This window comes from Balaenoptera musculus, chromosome 11, assembly GCF_009873245.2.
Source record: "Balaenoptera musculus isolate JJ_BM4_2016_0621 chromosome 11, mBalMus1.pri.v3, whole genome shotgun sequence".
Lineage (NCBI taxonomy): Eukaryota > Metazoa > Chordata > Mammalia > Artiodactyla > Balaenopteridae > Balaenoptera > Balaenoptera musculus.
The window spans coordinates 7,673,122-7,687,725 of NC_045795.1; the positions used below are offsets into that span (position 1 = coordinate 7,673,122).

The 14,604-nt window shown below is 40.7% G+C and overlaps 1 long non-coding RNA gene across 1 annotated transcript; it reads left to right on the forward strand.

Annotated features, from left to right (window-relative positions):
* Positions 1–1,554: 1,554 nt before the first annotated feature.
* LOC118903127 lies at positions 1,555–10,397 on the forward strand. Its single transcript, XR_005021723.1, has 3 exons — positions 1,555–1,630; positions 9,801–9,917; positions 10,290–10,397. It is a non-coding gene; the product is annotated as an uncharacterized LOC118903127 (long non-coding RNA).
* Positions 10,398–14,604: the final 4,207 nt, after the last annotated feature.

Consider the following 14,604-nt stretch of genomic DNA (forward strand, 5'->3'; position numbering starts at 1 on the left):
ACGAAGACACAACGCAGCCAATAAATAAATAAGTAAATAAATAAAATTTAAAAATAAATAAATAAAATAAAAATAGAGTTACCATATGATCCAGCAACCCCACTCTTGGGCATATATCCAGAAAAGATGAAAACCCTAATTTGAAAAGATACATGCACCCCAATGTTCATAGTAGCACTATTTACAATAGCCAAGACATGGAAGCAACCTAAATGCCCATCAACAGATGAAAGAATAAAAAAGATGTGGTATATGTATACAATGGAATATTACTCAACAATAAAAAAGAACAAAATATTCTCATTTGCAACAACATGAATGAATCTTGAGATTATCATACTGAGTTAAGTCCAACAGAGAAAGACAAATATCATATGATATCACTTATCTGTGGAATCTAAAAATTAATACAACTGAGTTAATTTACAAAACAGAAACAGACATAGAAAACAAATTTATGGTTACCAGAGGGGAAAGAGGGGGAGAGGGATAAATTAGGAGGGATTAACAAATACATAACAATATATATAAAATAGATAAACAACAAGATTTTCTGTATAGCACAGGGAACTATATCCAATACCTTGTAATAAACAATAACAGAAAAGAATATGAAAAGATGAAAATAAAAAACTCTTTAAAATAAATAACAGTTTTACCTTTTCCTTCTTTTTCTTGTCTTCTGACACGCAGAAATTTGCAAAACAATTTTAAATGGTAGCAGTGATAGCAGCTGTTCTTGAGTTGTTCCCAACATTAAAAGGCATGTTTAACTCTGGTATGTGATGTTGGAGGTTTGAAGTAGATTTCTGGTAGATATCCTTTATTGAGCTAAGAATCAGAATACCCGAAAATAAGTATAAATAAAAATATATTATGATTCTAATTTTTTTTTAAACCCCAGTTGCTATCTCTTTTTAGTTGCTTAATGGAATTATGAGTGACTTTGGTTTAAAAATTTTTTTTTCTTTGCACATATTACTTCAAAAGATAAGAGGGAAAGGTCACCACTGTTAATCTTTTTACACAGTAAGAATTGAGGATAGCAGGAACTTCCCGGGTGGCCCAGTGGTTAAAACTCCGTGCTCTCAATGCAGGGGGCCTGGGTCTGATCCCTAGTCAGGGAACTAGATCCCACACGCCGCAACTAAAGATCCCACATGCATCAACTAAAGATCCCACATGCAGCAATGAAGATCCCTCGTGCCACAACTAAGACCCAGCACAGCCAAATAAATAAATAAATAATAATTTTATAAAAGAATTTAGGATAGCAGTCTATGCATAGCAGTCTATGCCAAGTGGGAAACGGGAGCAGAGATTCACTTGAACAGGCTAAGCAAATAACTGGAGTTTGGGAAGACTAATGCCAGAACTAGAAGTTTCCTGTTGTGACTACTCCCTCTTCTGGTCAGGATGGCTAAGGGCTTAAGAGGTCAAGCCAATGGAAAGACACTGGAGGTCAACCTCCCGGGACCAAGTTCTGACCTCGGAAAGAAGACTAACAGTGATATCTCTGAAAGGAGGAGAGTAAGAGGTGCCGCTGACCACGCTCACTTTTCCGCGAGGAACGCCTACAAGCTTTGAAAGTGGTGGGCTTCCGTGGTGTTTGTCGGGAAGATTAACTTTGGTGAGTCCTTGGGAGCCAGCCCAGGAAGCCTGACCTGCCTCTTGGGAAGGATACTGGGGGCTGAATGGTCCCAAACAAAAGGGTTCTTATGAAAAGAAGGCAAAATTCAGAAACCAATGGCCAGCATCATGTGTCAAACTGTAAAAGTGAATCTCAGGCGTGTGATAGGAGCTGAGGCTGTTAGGAGAAATAGTTGAAAAAGTTAGTGCAAGGTGAAAGTGAATTATTTATGAACTTCAAGCCCTTTATTTCTATTAAAGTGAATTAATTATTAGTGAGCTTCAGGGCATCAGCTGTACACAAGGCAACAATGGAAGGTTTTCAATGGCTTTTTTTTTTTAATTTTTATTTATTTATTTATTTATTTTATTATTTTTTTTGGCTGTGTTGGGTCTTCGTTTCTGTGTGAGGGCTTTCTCTAGTTGCGGCGAGCGGGGGCCACTCTTCATCGCGGTGCACGGGCCTCTCACTATCGCGGCCTCTCTTGCTGCAGAGCACAGGCTCCAGACGCGCAGGCTCAGTAATTGTGGCTCACGGGCCTAGTCGCTCCGCGGCATGTGGGATCCTCCCAGACCAGGGCTCGAACCCGTGTCCCCTGCGTTGGCAGGCAGACTCTCAACCACTGCGCCACCAGGGAAGCCCCCTCGATGGCTTTCTAAAAGGTTTTATTTTAAAATAACTTTAGACTTCAGAGAAAAGTTACAAAAATGGTACAGAGAATTCTTGTAGAACTTTCACCCTACTTCTAATGTTAACATCTTACCAAACCAAAGTTCAATGATCAAAACCAGTTTTGTCTGGTTTTTAATTCTATGCTGACTGTGTGTTGAGAGTCGGAGCCAGGTGACTTTCACCTTTGCACAGGACAGACCAGATGGGTAAGGTGAGTCCCAGTAACGTGTAGTGCCATCACATTAAACCAAATGACAGCAAGGGACTGGTCTCAAATGATATTTAGAGATGAAAATTGCACAATGAAAAGGAAAATTCTGTACATTCTCTATTCTAGACTATGGAAATGAGATAAAAGAAAAGGATGGGGGAGGAGAGCAAATCCATAGTCACACCACTAAGAAAATGGTGGGGAAGGAAGCAGGGGTAGGGCAGTTAAAATGTGTCCTGCATCTTACAGATCACTGGTTGGGAAACTCTAGGTTCATTGTCTTAGGATTTTACTAAATAGGTGTAATGGGTCGTGAAGAGCAAGGAGGAAAAGCACTGATTACTGCCAGGTCCGCACATTGAAACTCTGGTGCTTAACACCTTTTGTGATCCCCTGCCACATACCTCTGAGCAGGTGAGGCATGATAACTCCATGATTAGCATTCCATGGTGGCTTTCACAGAGAACTCAGCAGGAAGTACCCAAATTAGACTTTCCAATTGCATGGCTGTGTATCAGAGATGACCCAGTGGAAGAATGATGGTTTAAAAAATAACCACAGTAATAACATGAGATTCTTTGGGGATAACAGCTACAAAAAGCAACAGAGCGACTTAAATACATAACAGGCTGGTAGAGAAATATTTGAAAATCTAGGAAATTTACTAAAACACTGATGTTGTAGTCATTACCATACATGGAAATTTTCCTACCTGGATATGTGATCAAGAAATTTTTCTAAGGGATGGTGGGAATCTGGGCAAATGCCATTTGAAAAACTTCCACAGTATAAAATGGGGGTAAAGAAATGTTGTTGTGTTTTCATAGGATTTTTTTGAGCAGGAAGCTTCCACTTATTCCTCTCTATATTTAACAAATGCACTGTGCCAGTTTCAGGTTCTGGGTACACAGCCGTGTATTAAGACTGGCAGATCCTTTATATCGTAGTTGAAGGGATAGAAAAATTACAAAAATATATGAACAAACAAGATAATTTTAGATAATGATTAATTGTTACTGTGAAGAAAATGAAACAGGCTGAAGTGACAGAGGTCAACAGATGTGGAGATAGTGGGTTTCCCCTAGATTAGGCTGTCAGGCAAGACCTCTCCACAGAGGGAAGATTTTGAGACTACAGTTTTGCTCTCTGCAATTGATCACAAAGACTGTAGTTGGATGTTGAGACTTGCCTTTACCAATGTATTTCTTGGCTTTGTTGAAAATCCAGCGAGTCAAGAGATCCTTGAAGAAAAAGTTGGTTCCCGTGCTTGGGCAGTGAAAGTATGTCTGCAACATAGTGTAGCACCAGAAATTAGGGTAATGCTCAGAGAATAATGAGAACATATCAAAAGGCACAGAAGTCACCTTGAAGAGGCTCCTGCTGGCTAATCTGGGACACTTTGAGCATCCAAATAAATATGATAGTAATAGGTTGTAATTCAATAACTAAGAGTCCATAAATCCATACATGCATATATACATACATATATACACACCTAAATGGAGGAGAAGGGAAAGCTCTTATAGTAAAAGACCAACTAATAAATACAGAAAGAATAATGGAGTTAGGAAATCATGAATGGTTGCTGTAACTAATGGGTGAAAGTTTGACAAGGAACAGAATACTTACATAGTTTCAAAATATCTCCCTATAGATTACTTATTAATTTTAAGCATTCAATTGTAACTTTACAGTGAAAAAAAAGCCTAAACACATCATCTAATCAAGTGATCAAAGTTATATCACTGGGAATTCCCTGGTGGTCCAGTGGTTAGGACTCTGCCCTTCCATTGCAGGGGACACAGGTTCGATCCCTGGTCAGGGAACTAACATCCTACAAGTGGTGCTGCACAGCAGGGGGGAAAAAGGTTACATTGGGATATAAGTTACATAAAAAGTTACATAACCCTGGGACAGACTGACTCACTGTCAATCTGATAGAAAGCACTGAGGACATAACATCACTTTAGTGGTGTCCCTAAACTGAATAAACTGAATTTGTAGTCATGAGAAAACATCAAACAAACCCAAATTGATCAACATTGTAGAAAATAACTAGCACGGTCCTAGATTAAAGGAGATTAATGAGAAATGAAAATCAATGCAACACATGATCCTGGATTAGATCCTAAACTGGAGGTATAAAGGAAAGCTATAAAGGACATTACTGGGAAAATAGAAAAAAAAATAGTATACAGATTATGGATTAGATAATACTATTCTGTCAATTTTAAATTTCCTGATTATACAAAAAAATTCTTTTTACTTAGGAAGTACCAAGGTGTTTAGAGTGTAAGGTAGCATGATGTCTCCAACATACTCTCAAATGGTTCAAAATATGTACACAACACATACACACAGAATAGTAAAGCAAATGGAACATATACAAACAATTGGTGGATCTTGTACTATTACTTCAGCTTTTCTGTAAGTATGAAAATATATTAACATGAAAAGTTACCAAAAAGCCAACCAACTAGCAAAACAAAAACACCCAAAACCTCACTTGCTTAAGCTTCATCTTGGTGATATGACTGAAGTCATCATTTCTGAAGGAACTCTGACCTTCATGGCACAGCTGTATAAGGTGGAACTGAGCTCCTATTAACTTGTACCCCTGGACATGGTGGTACCACAAGCCAAGTTCCAAGCATAATCCTCTCTGCCCTTTGAGTACAGCAGAAACCTTATTTATCCTTCATAATCAACACTTACCAATCTAGTCAAAACCATGATCTTTCTAGGATCAGCTTGTAAATTTCTTTCTTTTTTTTTAATGTATGCCTCTTTTTTTTATAAAGTCTTAATCATGGTAACTTTATTTTTAATTAATTAATTTATTTATTTATTTATTTTTGGCTGTGTTGGGTCTTCATTGCTGTGCGCGGGCTTTCTCTAGTTACAGCGAGCGGGAGCTACTCTTCGTTGCCGTGCGTGGGCTTCTCATTGCGGTGGCTTCTCTTGTTGCGGAGCATGGGCTCTAGGCGCATGGGCTTCAGTAGTTGTGGCACGCAGGCTCAGTAGTTGTGGCACACGGGCTTAGTTGCTCCGTGGCATGTGGGATCTTCCCAGACCAGGGCTCAAACTCATGTCCCCTGCATTGGCAGGCAGATTCTTAACCACTGAGCCACCAGGGAAGTCCCTCAGCTTGTAAATTTCTGATAAGAATCCGCTGGGATTCTTTGGAAGACATCAGTAAAGTGCTTAGTAATCTCCTTTCATGGATGATATGCAAAAGCCACAAGGAGAATGAGAACTAGAAATTCTAACTTTGATGAAACTAGAAGAAATTGAAACTCTAAACCACAAAGTATGCAGAAGGGTTTCCAAAGCAGCAAAGATGGAATACTGTTGCATGTGAGAGGAAGCAGACAGGAGATGTGTATTTCTACAAATCTCCAAAAGAGCCAGCAAAGAAGATTTCTCCAAGGTGAGGAGACATTCTCAGAGGTATAAAACCAAAAAGCCTTCTCTTTTTTACACTAATGAGTCCAAGGTGACTGGACAGGCAATAAGAATGTCTATGAACCTGGTTTGGTTCCAGAGAGACAAAGGAGATGAGGCTACATGAGAAAACTCACAGATGAGCTGAATTTATAACTACCTACCAAAAAACCTACTGCAAACACATTACTCTTTTTTTTTTTTATCTTTATTGGAGTATAATTGCTTTACAATGTTGTGTTAGTTTCTGCTGTACAACAAAGTGAATCAGCTATAAGTATACATATATCCCCATATCCTCTCCCTCTTGAGCCTCCCTCCCACCCTCCCTATCCCACCCCTCTAGGTGGTCACAAAGCACCGAGCTGATCTCCCTGTGCTATGCAGCAGCTTCCCACTAGCTAGTTATTTTATGTTTGGTAGTGTCTATATGTCAGTGCTACTCTCTCAGTTCATCCCAGCTTCCCTTTTCCCCCACTGAGTCCTCAAGTCCGTTTTCTATCTCTGCATCTTTATTCCTGCCCTGTCACTAGGTTCATCAGTACCGTTTTTTTAGATTCCATATATGTGCATTAGCATATGGTATTTTTCTCTCTCTGACTTATTTCACTCTGTATGACAGACTCCAGGTCCATCTACCTCATTACAAATAACTCAGTTTCATTCCTTTTTATGGCTGAGTGATATTCCATTGTATATATGTGCCACGTCTTCTGTATCCATTCACCTGTCGATGGACATTTAGGTTGCTTCCATGTCCTGGCTATTGTAAATAGTGCTACAATGAACATTGTGGTACATGTACCTTTGTGAATTATGGTTTTCTTAGGGTATATGCCCAGTGGGATTGCTGGGTCATGTGGTAGTTCTATTTTTAGTCACATTATTCTTTTTATTTTTATTTTTTTATTTTTAATTTTTTTTGAAAACACATTATTCTTAATGGTGGAATCTCAGAAGGATTTCCTTTAAAGTCTGTAATACGGATGTCCACTACCAATCCTATATTCAACATTTTCAGTGAAATTGTAGTCACCTGAATAAGGTAAGAAAAAGAAAAAACTTGTATAAGAATTGGAAAAGAAATTAATTTGCCATTATCTTCAGACAGTGTGATTGTCTAGAAGGTTAATAAGCTAAGAGCCTATAGGAAAGCTACTAGAATTAGTAAATAAAATCAGCTGGTTGCTGAATATAAGGTCATTACATATAAGTGAATGGTGTTTATATATACCAGCAAAGAATATTTCAAACAATAATAAAGACCCATAAATTATTAAGGGTAAATCTAACAAAAGATGGACAGACTTTAACATATAAATTTATAAATTTTATAAAAGACTTAAAAATGGAGTGCTATAACAACGACTGAAGCCTGCGTGCCTAGAGCCCACGCTCTAAAACAATAGAAGCCACCACAATGAGAAGCCCGTGCACCGCAACGAAGAGTAGCCCCCGCTCTCTGCAACTAGAGAAAGCCCACGTGCAGCAACGAAGACCTAATGCAGCCAAAAATAAATAAATAAATTTATTTTTAAAAGGAAATAATTATTTTAAAAAATGGAGTGCTCTACTATTTTCATGGATTGAAAGATTCAATATTTTAATTGAATTAAATAATTACCTCCCAATAAATTTATAAATTCCATGCAGTTCCAATAAATATCACTGCAGAATTCTTTTTTTTTGAAATTTCCACATTCATTTTATAATCTATATTTAGTCTTTCAAGTTAGAATGTCCAAAGGTTACAAAATAAGAGAAAAAGGTAACATAATTGTATCATTCAAGGAATAAATTTGAAGTAGCCATCCATCTACTGCAGAGACCATCTCATAAACTTACATACACACAATGTACCTCGCACTGACAGGTTTACTGTAGTGGCCTTGTTGCTAAACTCTGGGTACACATTTGTTAAGGACAAAAAATTCTTAGAGGTGAATAATAGCAAATAGTGATATGGTCATAAACAACTTCAGATAAACTACAGAGGTTTTCACTGCAGAATTCTTAACAGGATTTTACAAGCTGATCCTAGTACTAATTGGCAAGTATAAGGACCCAAAACTGCATGTCTCTATAGTTTTACTTCAGTTTTCTTTTGTTTATTAACTGTTTTCTTAGGTGGTAGTGCTTCTCTTTATTGAATTGGGGGTTTCTCTTTCATGTTTCAGTTTTCTTCAATTGTTTTTGATATTTATTGGTATGTCCCAGCCATTTACACCAAGAACCAGCAACCATTTTCTACAAAAGGCCTGAAAATAAATATTTTAGGTTTTGCCGGCCACGTATGGACTCTGTCATATGTTCTTTGTTTTTGTGGGGTTTTTTGGGGTTTTTTCATTTTTGTTTTTAACACTTTGAATGTAGAAATGTAAAATGTAAAAACCATAGTCAGCTTGCAGGAAATACAAAGTAGGTCACAGGCTGAATTGGCTACCCTTGCTCTGAGTCTACACTCCTTCCTGTTGCTTCATGAAAGTGGAGGATGAGAGAGAGGACTGACTTATCAGATTTCTCAAGATTCAGTTTTCCAACCACTGTCCAAGGTTGGTGCACGGAGAATGCCACTGTGTGACAAAGTCTCACTGGTCCTTGGCAAAATGAGAAGAAAAGAAGAGCAAGTTTTTCATAAAGCTTGATTTCTAAAATTTAAAGAACTGGTCTTTCTTTGAAATTAACTCTTTCCTCTTTTGTTTGCATATTAAGATGCCATATTTAAAAATGAAACGATGGGGTCTTCCCTGGTGGCACAGGGGTTAAGGGTCCGCCTGCCAATGCAGGAGACATGGGTTCAAGCCTTGGTCCGGGAGGATCCCACATGCCACAGAGCAACTAGGCCCGTGAGCCACAACTACTAAACCCATGAGTCACAACTCCTGAGCCCACGTGCCACAGCTACGGAAACCCATGCGCCTAGAGCCTGTGCTCTGTGGCAAGAGAAGCCACTGCAATGAGAAGCCCACGCACCGCAATGAATAGTAGCCCCCGCTCACCGCAACTAGAGAAAGCCCGCGTACAGCAAGGAAGACCCAACGCAGCCAAAAATAAATAAATAAATAAAATTAAAAATAAAATAAAAATAAAAGAATGGGGGAGTTCCCTGGTAGTCTAGTTTTTAGGATTCAGCGCTTTCCTGCCGTGGCCGGGGTTCAACACCTGGTCAGGGAACTGAGATCCCACAAGCCCTGCGGTGCGGCCAAAAATTAAAAATAAAAAAATAAAAAATAAAAATAAATGAAATGACGGGAACAGGTGATGGAAGTCGTTTAAGTGGTGAAGCAAAAAGTTGGCCATCGTACGTAGATCTCACTTTTTAAAAAAATTTCTAATCCATCAAATCGAAATGTCTGGGAGAACAATTTCTCTTGGCCATTGCTCTTTTTAAAAGTGTTTCTTAACCATCTGTGAAGAAAAGCCAGTTTTCTCCCGCTGGTCAGTGGTGGAGTGATATCTTTGTAAAAGAGAATGAAATGCATTATTAGAAAAATAAAATGGCGCTTGGATGTTGCACCGTCAAGAGTGCTGTCAGAGTTTCCAAACCCACACAGTTTCTGCATTGATCTTGCTGCAGACTGGTGAGCGGTTGGTGGACCAGCGCCGGTTTGCAGGACACACTCCCAGTGCACTAAGTGTCTCATTTAAAACATGATGCTCTTTCAACACCAGGCCCTGTAAAGGTGTGATGGGCAAGGGGGTTCTCTGGTCCCATCCAAGTGGGAGATGTCCAGAGCCTTTCATCTTGTAATACGCAGTATTTCTTGAACTTATTTTGGCCACAGAATCACCACTCCCATTTTTGGTAGTTCATCTATTTAATATCTTTTCTTGTAACTCTAGTGTTCTGTAGATCCCAGTTTGGGAAACAGTATGTCTGCCCGGTACTTAGAAGAGATAATCGATGTCCCCTCCCTCGTGCCAGCTTTCCATGTGGAACTCTGAGATGAGCCATAATGAGTATGCGGATGTGTTGGTGTGCCCACACCTCTTCCCGTGATTCGCTTTATCAAGAAGCAAAATCAATCCAGTATTTTCCTCTCCCTACGCCAAGTAACATCACTTCATTTCTGTTACCTTCACCTGCTGTTCCCATAAAAACGCCTGAGCCTTGCTACCTTTCCCTTTTTCTCTAATCAGCTCAACCAGCCCCTTCCTAGAGTCATTTTCTCTCATCCTTTACTGCTGTGCCCCGTGAATTCACCATTGGGTTGTCAGGTAAAGCCGTCTTTATCCTTTAAATTCTTCCTTCACACCGTTACCAAGTCTTCTTTTAAAGCCACAGATCTAACCATGCCACGCCACCGCTTATAACGATTCCCTACCACCTAGGTAAAGAGTTCTTTTGACAAACAGAAGCATCCATGTCCCCTTCCAGCCCTGTGCCTTCCACCCTGAATCATCCCCCCACCGCCACTGTGTGGTCAGAGCCCAGGAGCCTTTCAGGTCTGTATGGTCAGACCACTCAAGATGGCTGTTCTCGGGCTTCCCTGGTGGCGCAGTGGTTGAGAGTCTGCCTGCCAATGCAGGGCACACGGGTTCGAGCCCTGGTCTGGGAAGATCCCACATGCCGCGGAGCAACTGGGCCCGTGAGCCACAACTGCTGAGCCTGCGCGTCTGGAGCCTGTGCTCCCAACAAGAGAGGCCACGATAGTGAGAGGCCCGCGCACCGCGATGAAGAATGGCCCCCGCTCACCACAACTAGAGAAAGCCCTCGCACAGAAACGAAGACCCAACACAGCCAAAAATAAATAAATAAATAAGTAAATTTTTTTAAAAAAATGATGGCTGTTCTCTTGCTCTTTATCATCTGCTGCTTGACAGTCCCTGCTACCCATACACCTGCTCATGTGCACTTGCTTGCTCCTTGGCCCAGCTCGTTATTGGTCCAATCCTTAGGCCGGAACAGCTCCACCTGCTAATTTATTAAAGGAAAATAGCTGCCCTCGTGATGGTCATTAACCTGAGGGGCTGTGAGGGACATGCCTGGCTGCTGGTTTCCCTGGTAACTGATGAGTCAACCTGACGTCAATTCCCCCCATAAATGGTAGCCTCCTTCTCCCCTGGGTAGCAAAGGTTGTTGCCACGACCTGCCTGCCGTCTGCTGTACATGGTGGGATGTCGCTCCAGGACCCTTTGTTTCAGACATGTAAGATTCCCTGTCCAGTCAACCACTGATGTCTCTGTTGCTGTCTCTGGGCTCTTTCTTCAGTCTCAAGGCTGGGCAACTACAAGGCTTGCAGGTCTGCGGGGTGCAGCCCAACAAGGTCTGTTTCCCCACAGGGTAGGATAGCAGCTAACAGAGTAATAGAGATTTTTAAAAAAGGATAGAGGAGGACAGGACATTCTGAGATCAGGCTTCCCAAGGGAGTGGCAGCATGTTCTCTAGGGGACTCTAGGTTTCTGTCTCGGTGAAGAATTGTGGGGAGGAAGTGAGAAGTATGTGGCTTCTAAAGTTCTAGCCTGGATAGAGGAGGTCCTCAACCAGAAGGGACTCGATGAAGAGCATCCAGTTTCCTTGGGAGGGAGGTAATGACTGCAGGTTCACTGGAAGAGGGGAAATGCTTCACTTTCTAGACTTCCAACTATGTTCATAGCATAACATGGTGCTGTCACGAAGCACAGTCACGGTGGCCATGAAACCACTGATGACTTTAAGGAAATCCCCTCATAATATGTACTGAGGCATCCAAACCCTTGCCTATTGGCTCCACAAAGATGGTTAGGTGAAACCAGGGTACAATTTGAGACAAGAGAGCCTTAAATAAAATCGACTGCCTCACATAGAGATTTATTTCTATACCTTGATTTTATTATAACTTCCATGGTGCTCTGTACATTTCTGGGGCATGTATCATATTTTATCTTGTAATTTAGTAGTTTGGGAAGTTCTCTCTTGCTTTAGCTATGAGCCTCCTGAGGTGTGATCAGATGCCTGATTCATCTTGCAAATCCAAAGTGTCCTGTCTAATAATATTTGTTTATTGAATCAGTGCTGTAAACTTCTGTAACTTCTCAGCTTGAAACGTGCATTCTTCCACAAAATTCTATTTCAGATTCACCCCCGCTACTTTTGCAAACAAATGCAGTTGATAGACTCACTGGCAATGATTCATGAAGTTGTCCTTCTCCTCTCCTCCAGGTCCAAACCCCTCCCTGTTAAGGGCATGGGATCCCCAAGTATTTATCACCATTTGATAGAATGTGAACACCTATTGGACACCCAAGGTAAAGAATCAAAGTAAGCAGTCGGATACACTTAATGTGGAGCTCAAAAGAAAGGCCTGAGCTGCAAAAATAAATGTGAATTTCTTGCCCAGGATGCATAGAGCAGAATGGAATGGGAATGGATGAGTTGACCCTGAGAAAATTGTAGAGATGGAATAACATGCGGCTTAGGAGGGAGTTAACTAGAGGAATGGAAGTGGAGAACATCAGCTTTTCTAACCCACCCACGTGGGCTGGCAAATTAAGAACTTGATTAAATCAGGACACTTTGGGTTCCCACTGTTGATGATCTATGACCCACACTGCTCCCCACATAGGCCTAACAGGCGCTTATCACAATCAGTTAGGTCACTTACTGTCAACTCTCAACAGAATAACTGGAACAGGTCTGAGGCCACAACAATCAATGACTGATCATATCGCTGTTACCCAGAACTTTAGTAGAAGCACCTCGCTATCTGCACCGACCCCTGATATTTATAAACCATGTGAACATTATGTAAACATCTATCTTTTTGTTATCACTCTCTTTTTAGAATTTAGAGCACTTGGCCCTTTTTGCAGCTGTAATTTGTTCCATTTGGCAGTAATCATTGTTGTTCATCTCATTTTGCCACTGGCTGGTCACCGCCATGAAAGGGAGCCTCTCTGTTCACACGAGACTTTTTATCCCCATCATTGTTAACCCCAAAATTCTGAAAGAGTCATCGTTCTGCAACAGAGACATCCGGCCAGTCTGGCTTTCTGTGGCCCACAATCCAGCATTTGCTACCTTCTGAGTTATAGTCAGTGATGGAGAATATAAGGTAACCTTCACACTTATGCTGGGTGTTTATCGTTTTACAGGACTATTGGTGATAAGCAGAGTGATGTCGGAGGCAGCGTGGGCTGCTCCACATCATAGCAGGAGCCTCTTCAACATGTATGAATTTATGCTGATGCTTTAATTTTGTCCTTCACTGAGTTCTTATCTTATTCTAAATCCAGACCTTAATCATACTTCATCAAGTCCTGCATGTCATGTTATACACAGACCCAACAAATTAAGTTACGGTTCCAATGCCGCCCACAACTTCAAAGCATCTGCTAACTTCTGGCTATTTATTCCCATTAAGCCAGATTACGTGATACCGTATTTCTTACACATGTATATACCTATACACTGTATTTTATTTTATTTTATGGCTGGGCATTTTATTTTATTTTAATTTAATTTAATTTTGTTTTATTTTATGGTGGCACCATGCAGCTGGCAGGATCTTAGTTCCCTGACCAGGGATTGAACCCCGGGCCCTGGCAGTGAAAGCACTGAGTCCTAACCACTGGACTGCCAGGGAATTCTCATACACTGTGTTTTACTGAATCTGAAATACTGCTGATGATAAGCCCCGTAATTTTTTTTATCACTGAGAAACACAAACCTTGCCAATTAAACTATGACAATGTTTTCTTACCACTTAAAATTTTTACTTAAAACTTTTAAAAGGGGTTCTTCTAGGACAGGGGTTGGCAAACTACAGCTCGTGGGCCAAATCCAGCCTGTCATCTGTTCTTATAAATAAAGTTTGATCGGAACACAGCCAAGCTCACTGGTTTACCTGTAGTCTAGGGCTGTTTTGCAACATACTTCCTCTGGAAGACTTGAGCAGTTGGGTCAAAGACAGCATGGACAAAAATCTTTATTATCTAGCCAACCTCTGTTCTAGCTCCATTTAGACACATATTTTTAAAACCATATTTTCCTTTTTCTTTATATACAAGATTGATATAAATGAAACAAATTGGTTATTTCTTTACAACAAATATGCAAGAAAACATGGGTTTGTGGTCATTTCTCTAACGACAAATATTTGCCTCACTAAATTCAAATTTTTGCCCTGTTGATCTGCGTCTGTGCCCTTTTCATTTCACTGCCAAATCATAGTGTAATCTTTTTAAGACATGTTAAATAGGGTCAACACTATGGGCTGGGCCCCCCTGCTGGTCTCACCTGGGATCACTCATGAGGTTATAGTCAGCGGACCGTGAGTGCGGCTATCTACTGGCTATTTCCTAGGGCACCTCTGTTCTCCTCCATAGGGCCTTTTATCCTTAGGCTTGAGTGGGCTTCTTCACATGATGGTGGAAGTGTCCCAAAAGAGAAACACCCCAGTGTGAAAGTGCTTATCAAGTCCCTGTTTGCATCACATTTGCTGATGGTCCGTTGGCTAAAGCAGGTCGACATGGTCAAGCCTTGCATCCGCGTAAGAAGGGACTGCACAAGGGCATAGCCACTCACCTGGGGCCACTAATGTAACTGCCTTAAGAGCACTAGAAAAAAATCCCATCCCTCTCTCCTTTGGGTTGGGCAAATAGAAAGAGGAACCTCAGCAAGGGAGGTTAGCTATTATGAAAGCCTGATTAGGGATAACAGAGCATG